The 5555-nt window shown below is 35.3% G+C and overlaps 1 non-coding gene across 1 annotated transcript in view; it reads left to right on the forward strand.

Moving 5' to 3' along the window:
• The window catches only part of LOC125257377, a 119-nt gene extending 108 nt beyond the window's left edge, over window positions 1–11 (forward strand). The window contains exon 1 of the ribosomal RNA XR_007182385.1: window positions 1–11. This exon is cut by the window's left edge and continues 108 nt beyond it. This is a non-coding gene — a ribosomal RNA (5S ribosomal RNA).
• Window positions 12–5555: the final 5544 nt, after the last annotated feature.

Here is a 5555-nt window from a genome sequence, read left to right on the forward strand (position 1 = left end):
TGCTGTAAGCTTTATGTTTTTTCTGAAAATATAAAGAGTGTCTGAATGTCTTAAATAGCCCACTCTTGGCTGCAGATTTCGCTTACGGCCATACCACTCTGAGGGCGCTATTGAGTCTGAAGGAAGTTGTTTGGCTGCAGTTTGGAGAGGAAGGCTCTCCACCATTTTGTGTTTTTTTGTTTGTTTGTTTTGTGAGTTTCTTTTTACTTTAGTTAGTTTTTTTGTTTTTTTTCATTTAAACCACCTAACAGCAGCTTTTGCTGGCTGGAGGGTGGTTAAACCTCTTTCTTTTTTTCTTTTTTTGCTATCATGGACGGATTAATGGACAACGATACTGGACTGGCTGGAGGAAGACGCATGGCAAACGACACTGGACTGGCTGGAGGACCACGAACGGCAAATGACACTGGACTGGCAGGAGGACCACGCACGGCAAACGACTCTGGACTGGCGGGAGGAAGACGAACGGCAAACGACACTGGACTGGCAGGAGAACCACGAACGGCAAACGGCACTGGACTGGATAAACGACTAAGAGCTGGAAATGGAAAGAATGGAGAAGTAACGAGCAAAAGTTTGGTTGAAAACGGAAATATTTGAAAGAAGCTACAGTTATTTTGAATGTGGAAAATGTGAGTAAATGAGGTGCAAGAGGCGGAGGACATTATTAAGGCGGTAACGGAACAATGTGGACATGGAAAAATTTTAGCACTAAGACCAAGACAAGGCAAAGAATACGAACTGACAATGGAAAAAGAAGAAGAGTGTGACAAACTAATTGGATGGACTGACAATAAAGGGAGTGAACTGTGAGGTGAAGAAACTGCAGAACCAAAGATTATGTTGTTTCCTTCATGCACCTGCCCGTTCTACCTGGAATGATCAAGAAATTTTACAAAAATTGGAGGGATGGGGAGTTGAGCCCCTTACCAAAATTAAGAGGAAGATGCTATCCGGGCACTGACATTGAGGACGGAACAAGGTTCCTGAAAGTACGTTTCCCCAGGGATGTGGCGTCATTGCCATACAGCACGAAGCTGGAAACAGCAGAAGGGCAGCAATACTTTAGGGTGATGCACAGCCATCAGGTGAAGACCTGTAGGCTGTGCATGAGCCCAGACCACCTGGTAAAGGATTGCCCTGAATTTTACAGTGCTTTAAGTGTGAGGAAAGGGGACACTTTGCACGGGATTGCAACGCGGTCAGGTGCCCGGAGTGTCGGGAAGTTTTTAAATAAATGTGAATGTTGGATGGAGGGAGAGGAAGGAGGAAGGGAAAAACAGGTAGACGGACAGGTGCATGAAGGAAACAACGAGGAGGATGGACAAACTGATGAAGCACAAGAGGAAGAAGGACTACAGGAAGAAATGGAAGGAGCAACAAGCAGCAGAGAGGAAGGAGAACGTGAAAAAGACAACTGTAATAATAATGAACAAACGATCGAGCAGGACACTCAATGGACGGAAATGGAAATATCGGACAGTTTTAATATTTTTATGGAGGACGTGGAGAGAGATGGACATGGAAGGATGGATCAAAATAAAGAAACGGACAGTGAAGGAGAAATAAAGTTGGGCAACATGGACAAAGACAGAGGGGGGAGAGGACAAAGAAGAAGAAGAACTTTGAAGGTAAAACCAAATTTGGAAGGTGCAAGGAAAAAAATAATGACAGAAATGAACAGATATGATGTGTTAAGGGGCCTGGAGGGAGAAAATGATGAATAATGGTTTTTAAGTATTTATTTGTCTTTCTTTTAATGGTTTTAAGTTGTGCTACTTTTAATGCAAGGGGACTGTTGGACATTGGGAAATTTGAAAAAGTAAAAGAGAAATGTAAAAGGGAAGATATTATTGCACTACAAGAAACGAACTGGAGAGAAAATGTTATGATTGATTATAAAAAGAGATGGGATGGTGGTATTTTATATAATAATGGAGATGGGAGGTTTGGAAGAGGGGTGGCTTTTTTAATGAAGGATGATGTTTTTAAAATGAGTAAAATTGTGTATAAGGACAGGGTGGGGAAGTGTATGGTAGTTGAAACAAAGTATGAAGGAAGAGATTTGATTTTAGTAAATGTACATGCACCAGTGGAGGAGAAGGAAAAGAAAGAGTTTTTTAATGTTTTAAGAAATATTGTAAAGAAGTATAAAGAAATAATAATGATGGGGGATTTTAACACAGTTTTTAGCAAGCAAGATATGGCTCAAGGAATGGTTTTTAAAACGGATACGGGAAGAAAAGAATTAAAGGCATTAATGGAGGAAAATAATTTGATAGATGTGTGGAGAGAAAGGAATGAACAGAAAAAAGAATTTTCAAGGAGACAAATAGTGGGGAATTTTGTATGCCAAACTAGAATTGACTTTGTTTTATGTAGTAGAAATGTGGAGAATTTTATTGAAAAGGTTAAGTATGAGGAAACAAGTTTTAGTGATCACAAGTTTTTATTTTTTATAGTGGACTGGAGTAAAATGCAAAGAGGGCCGGGAGTATGGATTTTAAATACGCAGATTTTAAAGAATGAAGATTATGTTACAAAAGTTAAAGAAATTATAGAAAAAGAAAAGGAAAATAGAATGTATGAAGAGGATAAGAGAATATGGTGGGAGAATGTAAAGTTTTTAATCAAAAAATTCTCGATAAAATATTGTAGTTTAATACAGAAATGTAAAAGATACAAAGAAAGAGAAATAAAAGCAAGTTTGGAAAAGGAATTGAATAAAGAAAATAAAGACATACAAAAGATAAAGGAAATAGAGGGAAAATTGAAAGAAATAGAAGAAAAAGAATATGAGGGAGCGAGGCTAAGAAGCAAAGCAAAATATGTGGTGGAGGGAGAAAAATGTACAAAGTTCTTTTTTGATTTGGAAAAAAAGAAAGGGAAAGCTGAAACGATAAAAGAAATAAGAGGAAAAAATGGGGAAATTGTAGAAGGGAATGAGAGAATTTTAGAAGAAATAAAGTATTTTTATGAGGATCTATTTAGTGCAAGAGGTGTGGAAGAGGAGGAAAAAAAGAAATTGTTAAATCAGATAAAAGCAAAGGTAGGCGAGCAAGACAAAAAAGATTGTGACCAAGAAATCAGAGAGGAAGAGATTGAAAGAGCAATAAATCAACTGAATAAAAAGAAAAGTCCGGGTATAGATGGTTTGGGAACTGAATTTTATATATGTTTTAAAGGAGTTTTAGTAAACGATTTTAAAGGAGGTTTTTATAGACATTTTTGAAAAAGAAGAAATTAATGAAAGAACAAGAATGGGGTTAATGAAACTGGTATACAAAAAGAAAGGAGAAAAAGTAGATTTAAAAAACTACAGACCGATCACGATGTTGAACACAGATCTTAAGATTTTAGCAAAGATTTTAGCAAACAGATTAAAAGAGGTAATGCCAAGTATAATTAAAACAAATCAAGCATATGGAGTAAAAGGGAAAGATATAGCGGATATAACAATGAGTATAAGAGATACAATATGGTACATGAAAGAAAAAAAAGACGAGGGATATATAATTAGTTTGGATTTTGAAAAAGCGTTTGATAGGGTTGAGCATGGGTATTTATTTGATGTTTTAAGGAGTTTTGGTTTTGGTGAGAATTTTATTAAGTGGATTAAGATTTTATATAAGGGTGCACTAACAAAGATAAAATGTAATGGATTTTTAACAGATTGTTTTAAAATAACACGGTCAATAAGACAGGGTTGTCCGCTTTCTGCGTTGTTATATTCACTTGTATCAGAACCGTTAGGATTGGCAATTAGAGGTAAAGAAGGAATAATAGGGATTGAAATTGAAGAAAATAAGGCTGAGGGGAAAGTATTTCAATATGCAGATGACACGACAATAATTGTAAAAGGAAAAAGGAGTGTGAAAGAAGTAATGAATGTTGTAAAAGAGTATTGTAGAGGGTCTGGGAGTAAAATAAACGAGGATAAAACAGTGTATATGAGATTTGGTAGAGCTATGGTTTTAACGGATTGTTTTAATTTTAAGGAAGTGGAAGAAATGAGGATTTTAGGAATTTTAATGGGGAAGAATGAGAGGAAAGTAAGAGATGAAATGTGGGAGGAACTAGTTACAGATATAGAGAGGAGGTTAAATTTTTGGAAATTAAGAACTTTAAATTTGAAGGGGAAGGTTTTAATACTGAATGTTTTAATGGTTTCTAAACTTCTGGTATGTTTTATATGTGTCTGAAATGCCTTTATGGACAGAACAGAGGTTGAAGAAATGCTTTCTTGACTTTTTATGGGAGGGGAAACCAGCGAGAATTGCACATAACACGATTTTAGGGGCGGTGGAAAAGGGAGGCTTAGGTTTAATGGATGTGGAACAACGAAAAAATGCTTTGAGAGTAAAAATTGTGAAGAAATACCTAAATGAAGAAAACAAAACTGAGTGGAAGAAAACAATGAAATACTTTTTAAATAAATGTGGTGGTTTTAACATGGGGGATGGAATTTTATGGATGAAAACAAAAACTTGGATGACAGAAGGGTTACCTGCGTTTTATAGAGAAATTTTTAGTGCTTGGGGAAAATTTTTAACGAAAATTGAGTATGATCCACGTGGGAGAGAAAACATTTTAAATCAACCTCTGTTCTTAAATAACAACATTTTAAAACAAGAGAAAGATATATTTTTTAAGAAATGGATGGAAGTGGGGATAACGAGAGTGAGAGATGTTTTATATGAGTTTAAAGAGGGGTTTTTACCAACACAATATGTTTTCGATGCAATGGAAGTAGCAAAAGAAGAATATAGCAAACAAGAAATAACAAATAAATATGAAATCATTAAAAATACAATACCAAAGGACTGGATTAAAAGAATTGAGTGTGTGGAAGAAGAGCCAAAAGAAAAGAACATCTATGTGAAATTGGGGGAAAAATTGTGTGATTTTAAAGAATGTACTGTAAAAATGTTTTATTGTGTTTTTAGAGATGGTGTTTTTAAAGAACCAATTGTAAATAAGTACTGGGTGGAGAATTTTAAAGATTTAAAAGAAGAGAGTATATGGAGAAACATGAGGGGAAAATGTGTGGAGACAAAATTGGAATGTTTGGAGTATTTTATAAGACATAAAGTGGTTTTTACTGAGTATATTTTAAACAAAATTGGGTTGGAACAAAATGCAATGTGTAAAGTGTGCCAAGAAAGGGAGGAATGGATTTTACATATGTTTTTATATTGTAAAGAACTGGAGGATTTTTTAAAGAAATGTAAATGTGTGGTTCAAGATTTGACTGTGGATTGGGATGAAAATGTATTGGAATGGAACAGAGTGGTGATGTTTGGTTGGGAGAAGAAGGGTCGAAACAAAAAGTTTATAAATCTGTGGGTAATGTTGATGAAAAGTGCAATATGGGAGAGAAGAATTGTGGCGAAAAAAGAAAAAATTGTGTTGGATGTTTGGAATGTGTTTAAAAGGAAAACAGAGGTATACATAGAAAGACTGTATGTGTATTTTAAATGTGAAAATATGTTGGATGCTTTTATACCATGTTTTTACCTCCACAAGTTTGTTGTGTTTTAAAAGAACCTAATGTG

This window comes from Megalobrama amblycephala, linkage group LG21, assembly GCF_018812025.1.
Source record: "Megalobrama amblycephala isolate DHTTF-2021 linkage group LG21, ASM1881202v1, whole genome shotgun sequence".
Classification (NCBI taxonomy): Eukaryota; Metazoa; Chordata; class Actinopteri; order Cypriniformes; family Xenocyprididae; genus Megalobrama; species Megalobrama amblycephala.